Consider the following 21,532-nt stretch of genomic DNA (forward strand, 5'->3'; position numbering starts at 1 on the left):
AGCCTACCTATCCCCACTCTACTTCACATGTTTACTGTCTGGTTGGATTGCGGATATTTAGTGAATCCCATGAACTAGGGAGAGTTTTTGATGTCTGTTGTTTAAATTAGTAAGGGATTCTTTTCAGTATGAATTAGAGGAGAAAGTATACAAAATGGTTTCAATTATAATTCCATGTTCACATCTTCATAACTTGATGAAAAAAGTCTTTGGGGCTGAGAACTTTCCATTCCTTCTTCTATCTCCACCCAAATATAGTTATTTTTCCTCCTCTGGAAAGTTTGAGGAAATTCGTATGCTCGCTTATGAATGTGGAAAAAATGCATTCTTTGCAACATTTAATTAAATAAAAGGATCAACAATGACAAATTCTTAATATAAGCCTACCATTTATACTTATAAAAGCCAAACTCTAAATATAGCAGGCCTCAAAAAAGCAATCAAATTTTCAACCATCTAGAAAAAAAATTCTGATTTTGAGTGATTGTTATTTTGGAACTTGGGCAAAACTGTATTATGCAAACATCATAATAATATTCACATAAAAATAAGACATTCAATATGCCTTTTTTAATGTTACATGGTTTTTATTTTATTTATTTATTTTTTTATTAGTGAGACATCATGAGGTACAGTTGTAGACTTACAAATTTTTATACTTGGGTTTCAATTATACAATAATCAAATACCCATCCCTCCACCAGTGCCCATTTCCCACCACCACGGATCCCAGTATCCCTCCCACCCCCCATCCCACCCCATCCCACTCTGCCTCTGTGGCAGGGCATTCCCTTTTGTTCTCTCTCTCTTATTGGGTGTTGTGGTTTGCAAAAGAAGCAATGGGTGACAATCATGTTTGGTCTATAGTCTACTTTCAGCATGCTTCTCCCATCCTGGAAGGATCCTCCCAACAAATAGGTTTACTTCGCTAACTTTTGCTCCATGTTCCCAGAAACAGAATTCAAAGTAGAGACTGTTTTCTGGATATTCAAAGCTCTTGTATATTGTACATATTCACTGAATATCTAGTTACCAATAAGTAGCAAGTAATATATTTGTATTATTACTGGTGGCAAGTAATATTTTTAGTACTTAAAGTTAATTCAAACTTCATAAGTAACTTTTATTGGATCTCTACTATAGTTTACTTTGGAAATATAAAAAAATCCTCTTTCATCGTCATTGTCTAAAACATTTTCTCTGTAAATAAAGCAATTATTTAAGACCATGACAGTAGTCAGAGCTTTTGAGAATTTCTTATACCAACTTTTCTTGCTACAGATTCTCAAGTCACAAGAAATAATTAACATAGAAAGCAGCCTGTCCCAGGAAACTCTTCTGGGAAAGCAAAATGGAGCAGCCATATTGAAAAACAATTTTGCTCTTGTTTACAAAACAAAACATACACTCATCATACAACCTTGCAGTTACAGTCCTGGATCCCAAAGGGCTAAAATGTTATGTTACCACAAAAACCATAATACACATATCCATAGCCTCTTTGTAGCACCAGGACTAAAAATGTCAATACCAGTATAAACACATTACTTTAACATTATATAATACTGTCACTGTCACTGTCCTCCCGTTGTTCATCGATTTGCTCAAGCGGGCCCAGTAATGTCTCCATTGGAGACTTTGTTGCTACTGCGTTTGGCATATTGAATACATCACGGGGAGCTTGCCAGGTTCTGCTGTGTGGGCAAGATACTCTTGGTAGCTTGCCGGGCTCTCCAAGAGGGGCGGAGGAATCGAACTCGGATCGACCATGTTGGCTGAGTGCAAGGCAAACGCCCTACCGCTGTGCTATCACTCCAGCCCAACATTATATAATAAAAACTTAAATTTTTAATTTAGAAATACTAAAAAGAGTCTAGTAAAAATAGTAAGACTCTTGTTAAAAATATCTTACATGCTCAGTGGGAATGAGAAGATGATGTGAGTTGTCAGCGGGTCCTCTGAGCAACTCTCTCTCGCCACCCATATTCAGTGCTCTCGAGCCACTTGTATGGACCAGATTGGGATGGCTCCTCCTTAGTGCTCTGCTTCTGTGTGTACCTCTGTGCTCTCTTCTGTTTGTCTCTCTATCTCTGTAGTCTCCCCTCTGCTGCCTCTCTGCTTTTCTCTCTGGAACCCTTCTGCTTCTCTCTGGAGCCCGACCCACTCTCACTTCTGACTCTGCCCCCCCTGGATTCTAACTTGCTCTTCTCGCTTCTGACTCTGACCTCCTCTGCTCTTACAGTCTTAGTTTATATAGCAATCACATAGGGTGGTGAGACAAAGGCAGGTCGAACATTAACAAATCAACAAAGAGAGGTGAGACCACTCCTCCAGGAGATTAACTCAAGGATAAAATCTCATCTAAAGAGATTACTCTGGAATACTAGGAGAACCGCTTAAGGGTGGGATCCCATCCAGGGTGTGTCGCTAGTAATCCACTTAAATAGTTGTAGTAAATCTACTTCTAAAATTTTTTTTGAGAAAAAATCAATATTCTATCCATTTCACATATTGTCTTTAGGGGACAAAATAGCCTTTTTTTATGTAGGAGTACTGCTATTTATTCAGCCACTGATTAGGCTGATTGAATTGTGCATGAACTCTACCTTCCTTTTTTTTCCCATTCTTTATAATTTTATTTATTGAATCACCATGAGAGCAGTTACAAAGCTTTTGGATTTAAGTCTCGGTCATACAAAGAAACACCCATCCCTTCACCATTGCCCACTATCCACCACCAAAATCCCCAGTATACACCCATCCCACACCCTCCCCCTACCTGTAGGGCAGGTGATTTCCAAATTACTCTCTCAATGCTTTGATTAAACTCAACATTTTGACGCCACACCCACCATTATTATTTGGGATTTTACCCCAACACTCAGATCTGCTGAAAAGGCAACAGTAGACAATTTGTTTTCTATTACTGGTTATGAATAACATATGATGCTGCGTGGCTGCAGTAGTGGCCACGAGATTTTGAAATTCCGAAATTTCAACAATTAAATCTGGAGGGATTTCTTGCCAAAACCTGCTGGGTTCAGAGATTTGTTTCTGAGTCTCTGGGATCATGGCCATTAAGCAGCTTGATCAGGAGCCACAGAGGCCATTTGTAGGAGGTGACTTGGGGTATCGTTGGGATGGGGAGGAAAAGGCTGGCTTCACCCCCATCCCGTGAGGCCCTGCATGTCTCGTCACTGCAGGCCCTAACCTAACTGTCCAGTGACCTCTAGAAGATGGCAGCCACTGAACCGCCTAGGGGGAACAGGCAGAGGGACAACACCCTTTCCCCCCTTGGGTGGCCCAGCAATAGTAACCTACTGTGCAGTCCACATTCATTTCTGCCAAAAGCCTGGGTTTCGAGATTTGTTTCTCAGTCTCTGGGATCATGGGCATTAAGCAGCTTGATCGTTACTTTTGGATCGTGACAGCATTTGTCTATGATCATGCTCTCAACTTATAGTTGAGTATTGTGGCGCTTTGGCCTGGTCCATTTCGATGTCAGGGTAGCTCACAGCTTATCCTGGGTCCATTCAGTCCATTGTCGGGACCCTACTTTTGCCGTGCTAGGAACTAAGGGCAACTAAGTTGGCAGAGCAGATGCCCAGGAGTAAATATTATTGGAGTCAATCAACTACCAAGTTACAAAGCATAATATTAACTGTTATTAACTGTCGTCTTGTGTCCATACAGAAAGAACACTGCTTTAAGGTAAACTAAGTTCCCTGAGGCAAGGCTGAAAAGACAAATTCAATGTTATTCTACGCTCTCTTGGATGTTAGTAGCAAAATCAGCAAACTTCTATATTTGGAAAATGTTCTAGCTAGCTGAGAGGAGAGTATCTCCATTTTAAAATATGATTGTCTGGTCAGTTTGATAATAATCTGGTTAATAGGAAGAAGAGTTATTCTGTTTGGGGAGCATCTGGAGAGGGGAAAATTATTTTAAATAATTTAGGACTGGAGCGATAGCACAGTGGGTAGGGCGTTTGCCTCGCATGCTGCCGACATAGCCCACCTGAGGTCGATTTCGCCACCCGTCTTGGAGAGCCCAGCAAGCTACTGAGAGTATCTCACCCACACGGCAAAGCCTGGCAAGCTACCCATGCCATATTCTATATGTCAAACACAGTAACAACAAAGTCTCACAATAGAGACGCTACTGGGCCCGCTCAAGAAAATCAATGAACAACAGGAGAACAGTGACAGTGACAGTGACAGCAAGATTCAAGTCTAGTATGTGTTGGCACTGGCTCTTTGCTTCATCTCTGCAGTTTTTCTAGTGGCTACACAAAATGGCACTTAGGGAGCCTAGGGTCAAACTTGGGCACACACATGCTAGGCTGGTACTCTGCAGTGGTTCTCTCTCCTTCACCCTCTTTGTCTTTAAATGAAGACCAAGAAATTAAATTTTCTTTCAAAGACACCAACAGAGAAGTCTGTTATAAGGAAACAAGGTTCTCAGATATAGAACTAGACTTGTCTCTCTTGATGGAAACGTTATGTATCAGCCCAAAGGCAACAGTTACAGGAACAGAGTGAGACTCACAAATCATAATGTGTCAATTGGAAAATAGTTGGAGAAACAATAAATTATATATTAGTTTATTGTTTTCTTCCCTCTCTATTTTTAGATTGTTAAATGCAGCAGTTAAAGGAGATTATTGTATGTGAATTGTTCAACACCAGCACCCTTAAAAACAGATCATGACCACCATCTTTGAGTCTTTTCTGTTGCCTCCTCCATCAGACCCATTTCCCTCCATCAGTGATCACCAGTGACTAAATGTGGAACTGATTAACCCTGACTTTTGTTTACAATTTCCCATGCACACATATACAAACCTAAGTAATGGTTTGATTTGCTTTGTAAGTATATTTTGAAGTTCATGTAAGTGGAATCATAAATTCCATATACCAAAATTTTCTGTTTTAATTTATGATATTGGTATTGCTTTGTTTAACTTCAATGAGAAATTTCTAGTGGGAAGAGCAGTTCTAAAGTGCAGGTACAGAAATTATCAGAAAAGATATTAAGCCTGGCAGGACCAGTAGATTAAGGACTGAAAATGAGCAATTTTCAAGGACAAGGATGATTTCAAGTCTTTATGGGTAAAACGTTATGTATTTGTTAAGATGCAAGGTGTAGATGAATAGACTCCATTTGGATTGGGGATCAAAAACATCTTACACTTGGAAAGATGAAAATAAAATACAGCAGGTAGGACACTTGCTTACACAAGGCTGACTGAGTTTCGATCCCTGGCACCCTATAGAGAATCAACAGAAGTGAGCACTTTTTTTTTTTTGAGTGCTGGGAGTAATCCCTGTTCATCTCCAGGTATGCCCCAAAAACAAAAAATCTAACTCTTGGGATCAGAGAGTTAACACAAATGCCTGGAGTCCAGTCTCTGTATGCAGCATGAAGGAGGCCCAGGTTTGATCCCTAGTATCATCTGGTCCTGGAGCACAGCCAGGAGCAATCCTTGAGCACCCATTCTGAAGAAGCCCCAGCATCCAGTGTGAATACAAAACAAATTCTTTACTTTATGAGCAATGTTTCCATATGTTACATGTGTAGTTTTGAACTGGAAATCCAGGGAGGAATGAAGATCAGATCAGAAGTAAGAAACGGACAGTGGTGGAGGGTCACGGGCCCCTTGCTGCTGGTAGGGTCATGGGCCCCTTGCTGCTGGTAGGGTGCTGAAATTTTGTACATTAATACCATAAATTTTAGTGCTATTGTAACTATGTGACCTAAAGTAGAAATTTTTTTTTCTGCTTTTTGGGTCATACCCAGCGATGCTCAGGGGTTACTCCTGGCTCTGCACTCAGGAATTACTCCTGGTGGTGCTTGGGGAAGCATATGGGATACTGGGAATAGAACCCAGGTAGGCCGCGTGCAAGGCAAGCACCCTACCCACTGTGCTATCACTGCAGTCCGATAAAATGGAAATTATTTTTGATAAAATAAGAAAAAAAGGGAGAACAGAAAGTCTCCTTAGATGAGCAATACTGATTTGAGAGCATGGAAAAAATGTAACTCTATGACACAGCAACAACAACAAAAAAGAGAGGCAATTAAAATCTTCAGGAAACTCAGATTCCTATCACATGAGACTATTGAAGTCAAATCTTGAGAAAATCAAAGATGACATAACTTTGATCAAGGCCACTGATAGCCAATGAGATTCCATCTAAACTAGCTGGCAGCACATTCTCCTCTGGGCCATGTTGAGGTTGTGACCTGGAAGTCAAAAGTGACATTTCACACAGGAAGAAAATTTGTGTTCATTATGGGCATCAGATTTTAGTTTTCACATTCAAGGACAGAGCGTAGAAAGTTTCCTGAGGGTTGTACCAGTAAGTATTGATAATAACTTCTGGTTGGAGTAACAGGAAAGGCATCTGGTAGGGTATATTTCAAAGAACATAAAGGATAAGGAAAATATATAGGGGGTTGGACTTGGTTTTCAAAATGAAAGTTAATCAGACTGTTCTTAGTCGGGTGTATTATTTTTCTGTGTTCTGAAGGCAGCCAAGAGACGAGCTTTAGCAGGAGTTGGTGAAAGAAAGGCGTTAAAATCAAAACCAAATGAAAACCAGTCTCAGATATTCCCAGCGCAAACTAGTATGATCACAGGACCACAGCTTAATTTACCTTTCTTGCAAGACCTAACTTGACCTGAGTCATTTCTTGTTTATGCCTCTGAAAATTATATAATCAAAAGTTCAATTGTTTCCCCAAACTGCAACGAGGTAACCGCAAACCAGTTCCCTGTCACTGAAGAAAATTCTCCCATTATAACCAGCCAGTGTGAAGAGGAAACAGATCAACCTCCTCGCTCCCTCCTTCAGCTACTTCATAACATTGGACCCAGCGCCTCCCTCTGGTTTGGGGTTGAGGCTCTGGGTTTGCAAACTGTCTATTTTTGGTGCGTGCACAATAAAATTTACTAGCTGCCACTTTTGTGAGTCATTGGATTTGCTTCTGTTAACTTCGGAACTTTTGGCAAAGGGAAAGACATATGAATCAACTATTGTTTTTCCTATTGAGAAGTCAGAAATAGCACATAACGGGCAGATTATGGCAGAAGAAAGAAAAGGAACAAATCATTGTCAAGGTGGTCTCTGACTATTTGGAGGTTCTGAGCAATGAAGCTGTAGGACCAAGACTACGGTGGGAAGGACATGAGGAGCTTCCCTGCGGCTTTGGAAGCACCCACGAGAGCAGCACCCCACACAGCACCTTGCAAACAGGATCTCTACCACATCTTGCGAGGCAGGAGGTATTTTCTGTTATCAGTGAGGAAAGGGAAGCCCAGGTTGCAACATAGTGAGTGAGGGTCCCAGCTGAGACTGCCTGATGAAAGCTACTGTGCTCACCCAAGTGAGTTCAAACTCATCTGTAATTCTGCAACTTCAGCCATGTGGGAAACTCAAAGTCATTGTTCTGTTGTCAGGGGCTTTCCACCCTATAGCTGAATCTGCTCTTGTGTGAATGTTCACTTTCCATGGAACACACTGGATCTGACCAAAGACACCTTCCCAAATATGACTGGGAGTGGAAGGCAGGCAGGAGAGAGTAGATACAGCATGCAACTTCACTAGACCCTGAAATAGTCCAAATTAAAACACACACACACACACACACACACACACACACACACCTGATTAAAAGTATTCCAGAAAAAAAGGTACTAAAATTGAAAAATGCAAATATGCCTTTTAAGTCTTTTTAGGGGTTCTGCATCCACCTTGGGAAGAAAATTTAAAGGAATGAAGAAAACTGATGTTGATTTATGTCATGTCCTAGAAATAAACTTCTCAAAACAGAAAGAACTTTTGATCTAATGTTTGGTTTTCATTTATCTCCTTCTCATAAAACTTGATCTGTGAATGTGAAAACGATTTGTATTTAATGTTCTGGTCATTTGTACTGCAATTAAAATGGAAAGAAGCTTTGAAATAGACTTGCCTCCGACTTGTGGACTTTTGAAAAGTGAAAATGTGTCTTTCACCAAGTTTAAAAGAGACAGAACAAGTGATTCTGAGCATCCTCTGGGTGCCAGGGACATGCTGGTTTTGCTCAAGCCAGGAAGTATTTATGTTTTGAATTAACCAATAAAACAAAAAGAATGCTAAAAATAAATGTGCCATGCCAACACATTAAACCCATTATAGAAGTGTTATTCCTAGTAAACAGACTTAGATGATATTATTGCCTTTCTGCATATTTTTTAAAGAGCACTGACACATGAGAAATAAATAGTGCAAATTTGTGGCTTAAAATCATACTTCCATGTTAATTTCTTGGTGCTATTAAACTGTGCCTCTGCATTTAACCACATTCATTTGTCATATGTTTATGTTGGGTTTATAATTGGGCTCCTGTGAACTTTACTGAACTGAGTTTTCTTACTATTCTTATGAAAGAGTTGAAATATATACCAGGTAGAGAGACTAGCACAAGAAGCCACTATTTTTCCCATCCAATGATCAAAGATGCTTTATTTCCATCTTCCTCCTCTTCCTGCTCCTTCCTCCTCTCCCCCTCCTCTCTCTCTCTCTCTCTCACTCTCTCTCTGTTTTTTCACTTTCACTCTCTGTTGTGTCTTCTCCTCATGAACTACTTAAAAACAAAACTAAGGGGCTAGTGAGACAAAAACTAAGGGGCTAGAGAAAGTACAGCAGGTAGGGTGCTAACCTTTCTGACTCAGGTTCAATTCCTGGTTTCCCATAAGGACCCTGGGCACTGCCCAGAATAATTTCTGAGTTCAGAGCCAGGAGTAACCTCTGAGCATTGCCATGTATGATCCCCAAACAAACAAACCAACAAAACCCAAGATATCATGGTTTTTCACTCCAAACTGCTTCAGTGACTTGTTAAAATAAGGGCTTTTTTTTTGTACATGACAATAATGCATTAAGACAAATGCAAAAGCAACTGTAACCACTGCACTTTTTTTTGAAGTCTGTCTATACGTTTTCTAAAATATTCTTTTTTATGACCAACTTTTTAATGAACATTTCATTATTCTTTGAATTGCATTCCTTTGTCTTGTCCAAACATATTGAAATAAAATTATGAGTCTCTTAACATATGAGACTCAAGCAAGTTCACAACTTGGTAAGCCATTGAAGCTTGAAATTTTATTTCACATCCCAAAACTTGGTTCACACTCTAGGTCTCTGCCTACATGCCCTGTGTTCTTTCATAAGTTATATCATTTCCATAGACCTCATTTTCCTCTCCTATAAAATGGGAGAATTTATTGCAACCATGTCACAGAGTTATCACAAGAAGTGAATGAATTTCTGCACCAAAAACATTTACCCTTGGTTTGGCACACAGGAATCCTGAATTGTGTTTACTGTCTTTTAGGTGTTGACTTTCTGAATTTCTGCTATTTGCTCAGCATTTCTAGTACTTTGAATTTTTGTGTTTATATAGTTATAGAACAACTACCTATAATATAGGAACTGAAAGGAAGGCAGAGACTCCATCTCATGATTTACTCATTCTTGAGCAGATGCAGTCCCAAGCACCAGTGATCCTCCTTCAGCTGTAAAAATCACTGTGCATATTAAATGTGTAATAGGGTCCAAGTTAGACATGTTGGCGGGAAATATTTCCTCTCAGTACTCTATATCCCACTTTTTCCCTCTTTTTCTGTGTATTTCCATTTTCTCTCCTAGGCTAATGGTACGGTGACTTTGGTAGCTAATGGTACGGTGACTTTGCTAATGGTATGGTGACTTTAGCTAATGGTACGGTGACTTTGATTATGGTACCTTGCTGCACTGGTTATCAGTTTGTCCGACTGCATGTTAGATTACCTTCGCGACATTTATGAGGATTCAGCGAAACTACAGTCACAGAACAATTGGATTTCAAAATTGCTAAATCTTGCCTAAGAGGAGAAGTTTCATCAATGCCTCAAGCTAATCACATATAATGAACTACAGTGCAATTAATGAAGGGAACCCACATTTCAACAATATAAGCATACCATTCAACTGGCAATGGCAGGAGGATCCAAATGGCTGAAATGAGTTAAGGAGCTAGTATGCAGCATCTAGAAAGATCCCACTAGGGCATGGGAAGGCCACCCTTCACTGGTTCTCCCTCCGTAAAAGAGATCCAGAGAGAAACTTTGCTTCAACAATACGGAAAATAGTCAGATATCCGTGGGATTAATATGCATTGAATATAAAACCAAGAATTTTTTTTGCCATTCTCTTCCCAAGGTTAAGTTAGTCCAGGGCATTATAAATGAGGAACAAGGTACAATCATGTTCATAGTAGCAAAGACCCTCATGATTCCATATTTTTAAAAATTTAAAGTAAAAAAGTAAAGAAAATATGTTGCAGAAAATATACAGGGGGATAGATATGAGAAAGGAAACAATCAAAACTCCAGCCAAAAAGAGCAGCTGAGTTACAGAGTAAAACGGAAGTGAGATGCTTTATATATAAGGCAAAGACTATTTTCATTATTGATTAATGAGTATTTATTCACTAGAAATACCATTGGACTCCTGGTACTTTAGGACCAGCCCAAATGATTACCCACGAAAATAAATCAAAGTCCAAGAGAGTAGATGTGGAGGAACTATTATATTAAATAGCCATTATATTATATTAAATATTACATTATTTTAAATAGCCTGTTAGCTATTCATTTGTGAAATAGTAAAGTTGTATGTTGAAATATTAATGCAGATAGTGATGGTCTTAGGGGCCTTTAAGAGATGCTAAGTCTTTATGAATAGGCTTGGTCTTAAAAAAAAAACAGAAAGGAGACACTCCCCACCCCCCAGAGCTCTGGAGTCTCTTCTGCCATACATGTCCAGAGGTCCAAGGCTAAACAGAGGAAGCTTGTCCACCACTTGTCCACCGCATCCTGAAGTTCACATTTCCAATGATTTCTGTTTGCAAGTCAAGTCTGGGTTTTTGTCATCAAAATCAGTAAAGACAAAGACACTTTTCCTACACTAGCCTGTACTTCCTGCCACCTCCATCCACTCTTTTAAGCAGGGCTGTCCTCCCTTTCTCTCTGAACCCATGGTCCTGGCAGCACCGGCCCCGGCTCCCTTTCTGATTCTCTCTCCAGTGTCTGGGTCACTCACCAGAGTCTCAGCACCCGACTGTGGCAACCAGCCTGGTTTTTTCCCTCCTTTTGCATGGACATTAAACTATTCAATAACGAACACATCCTTGCCACCCCATTATGATGTTACTTTAAAAATCATATTACACTTATACTTTTGAACCTGATTTCCACCGCACACTCCCTACTCTGCCCTAGTTTTGGTTTCTCATCATTTCGTATGGGAAGTGTTTTAACAGCCTCTTAAATGCCTCCTAAGCCACACATTTTCCCCACATGCCTGTGGCTCTCATGGAAACAAACATGCTGAAAATTTCCGATTCTGTCTTTAAATCAATAAATAATAAACTCAGAGGATTTCCATTACCAAAGCGGCCCTTCTCTGGGGTATATGTAGACACCCCACCATAAGCTTATGGGTCTCCTGCCCTATTCAGTCCCCTCCTCTCCTTCTCATCACACTCCTGCACTCCTCCGAACAAAATTTCTTACAGTCCCTAAAATATCTCGTATCTCCCTTCCCTTAGACCTGCTATCCGATCTTCCTCTTTTAACCAAAGCAATTTTCTATTTATTCCTCAACACATTCCTATAATATCAACTACTTGGGAAGAAAAAAAGCATTTCCAGCCATCAGAGTGTGTAGCTCCTATGCTGTCTAGCTCAAAACTGACTCATCCAATTTCTTGTTGAGCATGAATCATGTATAATTCCATACTCAAATGGTGAGTTCCTTGAGGACAACAACCAGGACCACTTTTGAACAACTGGGTCTCAATACAAGTACTAGCAATGTTCAAATGAAGATGAACAAATGGTCATTCAGTAATAAGTGAATTAAAAAAAATGAATAAGTTTTGGGAGAGAGATTGACTCAATTGAGAGAAAAACATTTCTAAACCATTTCAAGAGTCATTAATATAAATGCTAACCATGCACTATAAACAGTTTCAATAACTAAAATGAAAGTAGTCCTGCATGGCAATAAGTTAAGAACATTCCATTTAAGACATTACTTTATAGTCACTGTTCAAATTATTTTGGTAAACCACACTGTTCTTTCTCCTGAGTGTTATGATTTTACTTATTTGTTTTTTATATATCTTCCTCCTGAGGTTTGAAAATGATACTATGATACTACAGTTATTTTAATAACATTTCATGTCCAATGTCTGCCCAAGCAAGGCTCCCAGCAAATGTTACTGGGATGAATGGATGAGTGGAGGTTTGTCAGTCACTACAGACCCTGTAGAGAGAACATTGAATATGATTTTCAGTGAGTGAGTGGATAAGGTTTTTTTCTCCTTTTTTGATCACACCCAGAAATGCACAGGGGTTACTCCTGGCTCTGCACTCAAGAATTACTCCTGGCGGTGTTCAGGGGACCATATGGGATGCTGGAATCGAACCCAGGTTGGCAGCTTGCAAGGCAAACATCCAACCCGCTGTGCTCTAGCCCCTGGATAAGGGTTTTAAAGGGTGTGGCTGACTCAGTGAAGGAGATGAAGCAGTTGAGACACTCTGTTCTCAAGCATCGGGCACCAGGACCAAGGTGGGGTATGACCACACAATTTCAAACCTGTGAGTCATGTAGGAGGCAGGATTCTGGTGAAGCCCCCACTAATTAAGCCCCAGTTTCCTCCTTCGTGCCAGGGTAAAAATAATAGCTAACCCATCTACTTTGAGCATGAGTTTCCCAGAACACAGGAAAGCTTTTACCTCAGGGACAAGCTTTAAAAGAATGATCAGCCACACCTTCTCCAGATGGAATCCCGTCGACCATGAGCTTCTACAAGCATGACTCCAGTATGTGGGTACGAGGAATATTCTTCCAAACTCCATGGGGACGCCGGGCCAGGCAGTTCGACCCCAGTTCCCAGTCAGCCCCTGATACCGGAAGTCATGCCCACACCCGCCCCCAGCGCCATCTTATAGCACACAGCAGTAAAGAAAACTGGCCAGTGGGCTCCACAACTCCCAGAGAATTCTCCGGGCCCCATACTGAGCCGAAATCACCAGGAGGTCCCAGATAGGGTAGGTGCTGTCTCCCTGCTTTCTCCAAATGAAATCCCTGAGACCATGAGCTTCTACAAGCATGGCTCCGGTGTGCGGGTACCAGCACTATTCTTCTGAACCATGCAGCCACATAAGCAGCCGCGTGACATTTCCTGATATGCAAAGTGATCAATGGAAAGTAAATGATCTAGCGTTTGTCTCTGAAAGACAGGCTTGAATGGTGGTGGGAAAATCTGAGCAAAATATAATGCCCAACCAAAATGCATTTGGACTCTATATTTAACTATGGTGCTATGCCGCCCTGAGAGGGGAAGGGTGTTTGTCCCTCCACTTGCTTCCCCTTGCAGCGGCAGCATGGTGGCCTCCATCTTTTAGAGCCTAATGAACAGCCAGGTATGAGCACGTGGGGCCTCATGGGATGGGGGGTGGAATTGGCCCTGCTCTCCGCCATGACAATGCCCCAGGTTGCCACCCACAAATGCCTCCTCCAGCTCCTGAATGACCGTGATCCCAGAAGCACACAAACCAACCTCAGAACCCAGGGGCTTTGGGCAGTAATCTCTCTAGGCTTATTACTAAAATATCAGAAATCCAAATTCGCGTGGCTGCTATTGAGGTCACACAACATCATATGCTCTTCATAATCTGCAATAGAAAACAAATTATCTAATGATGTCTTTTTGGCAGGTCTGAATGTTGGGGAAAATTCCAAATAATAATGTTGGGTTTTTTGTCGTAATATTGAATGTGATCAACCTAGAGAGAGCAAAGTGGAAATCTGCCACACAGGCAGGGGGCGAATTGGAGAGGGGTATACTGGGGTTCTTGGTGGTGGAAAATGTGCACTGGTGAAAGGACGGGTGTTTGATCATTGTATGACTGACCAAGACTGAACGGCTTTGTGACTGTTCTCACAAATAAAACTTAAAAAAAAAAAAAGAAGAATCAGTCAGAGCTTTTGGCCAAACACTGGCCTCCATTAGGAAAGTGCCACAAATGAGCTTGAGTGATTCATATTCATGTGGAAAGATATTGTAGTGCCATTTTGCCTTTCCTGAATAAAAACCATGATGGCAAGGGATTCCTGGAACACATATGTGACTGATTTCCATGAATCTGTCCAGCATATATGCTGATGAAGCTCAAATTTATGAGCTGAAGATTTTACCTAATATTTGGTGGGGTGGAGGGTCTTACACAGACATTTTTAAAATCATATATGTGATTTATATATATATATATATATATAAAGTCAATGAAGAAGCTTTATTAAATGAAAGGGATTGATGAGTCCTGTGCTAGAAAGTTCTCACAAATGCTCCCAGGATAATAAATGACACAGTGGTGCTTCTCACCTGGGTCTGTACCAGTCAAAGATGCATAATACAAAACTCAACTGATCTTTGAACAGAGCTATCAATATCTAATTACTGTTCAAAACAAGCTTCTCAGTGGAAACAAGGGTCAGAAGGATTTGTCTATTTTTGGAATCCTGCCTCAAGGGGCTGTGAAGATGACAGTTGGGATAGAGAAGGGACCACTAAGACAATGATGGTTCTAGAGATTGCTCTGGGTGAGAGATGTGTGCTGAAAGCAGGTAAAGGACCAAACATGATGGTGTCTCAGTATCTGTATCACAAACCATAATGCCCAAAAGGAGAGAGAAAGAGGAAAAGTACCTAGCATAGAGGTAGGGGATGGAATGGGGTATGGGTAACTGAAGAGGGTACTAAGGACACTGGTGGTGGTAAATGTATACTAGCGGAGGGATTGGTATTGGAAGATTGTATGACAGAAACTCAATCATGAAAGCTTTGTTAACTCTATGGCTCACAATGATTCAATTTAAAATATTTTTTAAATAAAGCTCCCTTTATCCTCAGAAGCAAGGACTGAATTAATATCACTTTACAATGCACAGATATAATTTACACTGTGTAAAAGAAAGGTAAAGGCCCTCCCGTTGATCGTCGATTTGCTCGAGCGGGCCCAGTAACGTCTCCATTGGAGACTTTGTTGTTACTGTGTCTGGCATATCGGTAGCTTGCCGGGCTCTCCGAGAGGGGCGGAGGAATCGAACTCGGGTCGGCCATGTTAGCCGCTTGTAAGGCGAATGCCCTACCCGCTGTGCTATCGCTCCAGCCATACTTTTGTAAAAGAAATTCCACTGACAGCCTAGAGCTCAAGAGCCCTGCCCAGAGGATTCCAGCCCAAAGCCCCAGCCATGATCATGGACAAATCAGAGTCAAACCCTCATTATTGACTCCCCTCAGAAAGGAAAGTTAATGTAAAAGAAAAGCCGATTCCCTGTGGAAGTCTTTCCATGGTATGCATCCTCTCAAAGGTTGGGCCCCTTCCATTTACACATGCTGTGCCACTTCAGTTCAGTAAAGCTGGAGTTGGATGGATAAACATGAGGGCAAGAAGGCACATAGGCCAGGGGTGCTGCACAAACCAAGCATGTGTGAGATCTCTGGCACCTCCAGTCCATCCCAAATCCCCTTATTGTTAGTCCCCACGTACTACCTGAAGTGCTCACATTTCTTTTTATAAAAAATAATTTGGTGCAACCAATAAGCCACAGACAGCTTCTGGGTGGATTGCCAAGACAGTGGATTGAATAAAATATTCTGAATTTTGAAATTATGAAATTTTTGAATTTATGAAATTCATAAATTTTTAAATAATAATTTAAATTATTTTTTAATTTAATGCAATATAAATTTTTTACTTTTTAAAATTTAATTTTCATTCATTCATTCATCATCCTGTTATTCGTCGATTGCCTCGAGCAGGCCCCAGTAATGTCTCTTTCATCCTAGCCCTGAGATTATATTCAAGGCTCTTTAGGAGAATGAGACCCATCATTGTTACTGGTATTTGGCATATTTGGTACGCCACGGGGAGTTTGCCAGACTCTGCCCTGTGGGCAGGCTACATTCGATAGCCTGCAAGTTTGTCCAAAGTAGGAATGAGATAATAAGATGTCATAAAAAGATGTCCTGATAAGATGTCGCGCGGCCGCAGATGCGGCCGCGCAGTTCCGAAGGCTGGATTTTATAGTCTCTGAGTCTTGGCCGTTGATGGGATTACACGGCGCCAGGGGGCCAGGTGGTGGGTGTGACCCCCGCCTACTGGAATTTGGAGGATCTGGGTGGAGGATGCATAATGTATATGCAAGTATACATAAATAACCTATTTATAAATAATTGTGCACTGTGTTTCAAATTGCCTGCCTCTACCAAGCACAAAGTAATGGAAAGCAAAGCTCAGGGCCATGTGGAGGCTGCCCCAAACTCTGTAGGAGCTTCTGGTGTCCTTTGACTTGATTCTGTCTCAGATCTCTACTGCCTTCTCCAGACTGGTCCTTCCCCAGAGATCCAATGCTAACCTTGGGTGGATAGGGCTGCTTCATGTCCCCCATTGTCCAGCACACTGTCTCTCCTGATGCAGTAGACACTTCCACCCACACTGCTTCACCCCTGGTGTCTTGCTGCTCTTAGCTCTCTGATCAGCTCTTAAAGGAACTGGCATTTCTTCACAGACACACATATTCTGCTCCAGCTCCACTTTAATCTATGCCTCTGTGACTTTCATCCAGCTCATATATTCATCCAAGTAGAGCTTCTTCTTCCCACATAAATTCGGTCATAAGCTCCTGGAGAGAGGAACTATCTCTTACTCTTTCTGTTTTCCTAAACTTCATCCAGTCCCTAGTGCATACAAGTTGCTCAATCTCAGAGAGAAGTTATCAAATAAATGAAATCATACATAATTCATAATGAGTTCCTAGAAAACCAGACTAGCTTCATAAATTATGCTACTTAGAGCAAAGGGAAAATCACATATTTAGTCCAGTCCTTTTGTTTATAGTTCTAGATGAAGCCATTCACTCTATTGAATGCTTAAAATGTGGCTTTTCTCACTACCAGGAGTAATTTCTGAATGCAGAGCCAGGAGTAACCCCTGAGCATCACCAGGTGTGACCCAAAAAGCCAAAAAAAAAAAAAAGTGACTTCTCTGAATGTACATGTATTGTAAGTGGGAAATATGTACTAGATTGCAAAGACTTGATACTGAAAAAATAATGTATATCTCACTTATGATTTTATGTTTGTTACACTTTTACATAAGTTCAGGGAGAATAATTAGAATTAAGACTATCTTGCTGACTAGACCCCAGGATACAAAAAGGGGAGTCTTAGCCTGAGCCCTCCCTCAGACTCACACCTTGGAGTTAATTATGAGGCCAATATGTTTGGTCTCTGCCCGTAGAACAGAGGGAATCTTTGGATGTTTGGCATAATTCACTGTGCATTCTTTTCACTTTGCATTCTGAGAAGATAGTTTGCCTAAAATTTGGAACGTGGGTGAAATTGGGAGCCACAGAGAAGATGGACTATTTGGAGGAAATCATTGCAGTCGCCTGGCCAAGTTTGATAAAGGAAGAAACCAATACAGAAAAGTGAAGTCACTAGTACTCGAAAGACACACATGGGTATGCAGGGAGAAACAGGAGGAAAGAAGAAGCACAGACCCAGATTTCTGACCTAGATAACCAGATGTACACTTAGCTGGCCAGGAAAAATAAGAGAGGTTTTTTTTCTAAGGAGAGAAACAGAGCTTTTATAGGAGATTCCAGAAGGCCATCTTATAGGAAATGTTTCTGGAGAGCAAGTTTGCCATGGTCAAGTTCAGTCTAAGGAACTTGATTGGTTTGTCCTTTCATGCAAAGCTTAGAGGAGCAACAGATACAGTTTTCAAATACTCTGATGAATTTCCAGCTCTGCACTGCATCGTTTTAGTCTATTGTTTGATGCATATTTTCTCACAAAACATCTTGAGTTCATGATCTAATGTTCCAGAATCAACCACAAACTCCCTTTAGAAAATTGAATCTTCAACTACCAATCTCAGGCTCCGAAGCTCCAATAATGGAAATATATTGAGTCTCTTTTCACCCCAGCACTCATTGGCTGTTACTGGTCAGTTCTTCTGACTACACTTTTCAGTCTCTTCTGATCATAGATCAGCACCATGATGAATGGTATCTCTACTCAAAGTCAAGCATTACGTCTTCCCTAACTTTGTGCAAGGCAGGAATGAAGGGGCAAAGGTGCTCATCTCAATAACTCTTTGTACTAATAGCAAAATTCATCACAAAAAATTCCTCGGACCCAGCCTCATACCTCTAATATTACTGATTGAAGGTGGTCACCAGTCCACTTTTCAGTCAATACGGAAAAGAATAACAATACGCTGACCATGAACTAACGCAGGCCAAAGACAGTTCATGCCATTGGTCCAGGGAGGGGAGAGGACATCTTTGATTTTCACATGTAGCAGGCAGAAATGATATTGAGGATCAGCCCTATTGACAGTAAAATTAATTGCCACAAACTTGGTGGCTTTAAAAAACACAACTTTTACCTTACAGTTTGGTGATCAGATAACTAAAATGGTCTCTCTAAACCCAAAAAGCCAACAGAATGGTGCCCCTCCAAGAAAGATGATTGATTCCAGCTTCTAGGAGTTGTGAACATTCCTTGGCTTGTGGCCACATTTTTCCTCTCCAAAGCCAGCACGGTAGCACCTCTTAGCCAGTGGTGGTAGGGGAAGGGGAAACTACACTTGGCTGTGTGCAGGGCACTCAGGGATCACTCCTGATGGGGTTTGCTGACCATACATGGTGCCAGGAACTAAATCTGGGCCAGAAGGATGAAAACAAGTGCCCTACCCACTGTACTATCTTTCCAACCTTTATATCATTTTTTTTAAAGTCCCAGGGTATACTTCCAATCATTCTATGGTTGGTTGGTTTGGTTTGGGGTTTATTTTTTTTTGGAGGGGGCATGTTATGGCTTTGGGGATCACACCCAGTGAGGCTCAGGGGTTACTCCTGGCTCTGCGCTCAGGAATTACTACTGGCAGTGCTCAGGGGACCATATGGGATGCCGGAGATAAAACCCAGGTTGGCTGTATGCAAGGCAAATGCCCTACACACTGTATCTTAGCCCTTATCATCATCATTCTTAATAGGTCTATCTGTGTGGCAAAAATTTCTCTCCTGATTTAACAGTGGTTTCACAATACAAAATTTCATCTCAATATTTGTGGCAAAGTGGGGCCAGAGAGATAGTACAGGTGTTAATACCCCTGTCTTGCATGCAGATGACCCCTATTTAATCCTCAACGCCCTGTTGGATTCCTCAAGCTCTTCCAGGAGCAATCTCTGAGCAAAGACCCAGAAGTAAGCCCTGAGCACAGCTGGTATGGCTCCAACACCAAAAAATAAATAAATAAAAGTGTTAAAAATTAGTGTTTAATATCATTAAAATTTGGTGAGATTTTGTCACATAAAATGACAAATATACATTTGTACATTATACAGATAAAGAAATGTTCTGGATCTAGAAGCACCCTTTGCCATAAGACAGAAGGGTGACAGTAGAAAGACAATGTCTTATTTTTACTCATGATGAATTTGTAAGAAGATGTGTTAAAAATGAACATAGAAAAGTTAAACAGTTGTCTTACATATTAAAAATGATGCCATTTCAAGAAAACTAAAAAATAAAGTTAGATTCCTAATTATGCCTTCCTCGCTTGATATATGATGTTGAACCAGATAGTTCCAGATTCTTCACTTTTTTGTTTGGAGGCCACACCTGGTATTCAGGGCATCTTCCTGGAACTATGTTTGGGGGCTCACTCCTGGAAGTGCTCTAGAGACCATGCAGTGCTGGGGACCAAACTCTCCCTCATGCAAAGCATACACTCAGCCCTTTTATCCATTTCCCTGGATGCTCTTTCTTTAATTTTTCTCTCTTCTTTCACAACTGAACACAGTCAACTGTTAGATCCACTGAGTTGCCCAACTAAATCTTAAAAATAAAACTATCCAGGGCCCCACAAACTTCTCTATTGCTCCAACATGAGTGTTTTTCCTGTTTTCCATTCATGTTTAAATATTAAGGCTGAAGTGCATATCATTTAAATAAACATAGAATGAAATGACAGCCAGTTCCATGAATTACAGCCAGTTCCTGTCTGCGGGCCATTCTCTCAATCCTGTGCTCACTTTCCTTGGTCTCTGGCTATGGTGCTGTGTGCATGGGCAAGATCCCTGTGCTCTGTACCTGTGGCTGGGCCTCCCATCTGTACCCCAGCAGTCCCTTTCCTCCTGTGTGGCATTCTCAGTCTCCAGTCATGGCTGCTTGTGACTACTGTGCTCAGCACTTTATCACTACCTGGGCGTGGCAGTCCTGCCTAGATCTGAACTTTCCTGGATATGCGAGACTTGCCTGTATTCTGACCTTGTGCTGAGCCATCTGTCTGGGGAGCAAACCTACCTGATCCTGGAGTCTGTGGGAAATGCTCTATGTGGAAAATAATCCTCTAGGGAAATGCTGACTCAGGAAGAAGGGCGGGGAGGGGGGCGGGGGGGGGGGGGAGAGAGCAGGAGACACGGATGGGGCCAGGGGCTTCCTCCATCTGCTGCCACATCCCACCCCCAGCCATCCCAGGAGCTATTCTGGCTAACCTGCTCCAGGGGTGAGACTTAAAGTGACCAATTAAATTCACCATCCACCCCTTGCTCCAGCCATTGCAGACACAGTCGCCTCAGGGCACAGGATATGTGACTGCCCCACCCCACCCACAGGCACACCCACACACTGTGCATCGCTGCAGTGTGCAGGGTGTTTGCTTTGCCACGTTTTCCTTGGGTTTGATCCCAGGTACAACTAATGGTCTCCCGAGACCGGCTATGAGTGTTCCCTGAGCAGATCCAGGAGTAGAACCTGGTAGGAATTTTCACTCCACAGAAAAACTTACCACCCCAACATCTAAATAGTAAACTCAAACAGAGAAAGGTTGAGTTTCAAATTCTTATTTGATCTCGGCTTACTAATAATACCAAGGAATAAAACTAAGATATATTTTTAAGATAAAAGCAATCTTTTCATTTTTTAAAACTCTGTGGCAACAGCCAGGGTTAATGAAATACTGTGCCAATGGCTGATGCCTGGGAACAATGTTGTTGGGAGGGTGATGAAGGTCCCCCTAAGATATGAGGCAGGCGCTGCCGGCTTGTCTTGCACCCTACAGTTTACACACAAGAACTAGAGAGGACCAGCGCTTCTCTTTGACATCAAGAGTTTGTTGAGAGCTTTTTTGTGCTGTTTAGAAATATTTTTCATGGATACTGATTTGATTTTCTGTTGTGCAGAAAATGTAGAGGACGCGGAAACACATCAAAAGTTTCTCCAGTACCTTATATGACCCAGTATCTTGCAACGATCTCAAGAGAATGCTCCAGTGTGAATGTGGTCACAAAACTTTTCCACAGGTATTCTGCTCCAGGACACTATCCAGACACTCAGGCCAAGACTCACGCATGAG

This window comes from Sorex fumeus, unplaced genomic scaffold (genome assembly GCF_029834395.1).
Source record: "Sorex fumeus unplaced genomic scaffold, SorFum_2.1 ptg000010l, whole genome shotgun sequence".
In the NCBI taxonomy this organism is placed as follows: domain Eukaryota; kingdom Metazoa; phylum Chordata; class Mammalia; order Eulipotyphla; family Soricidae; genus Sorex; species Sorex fumeus.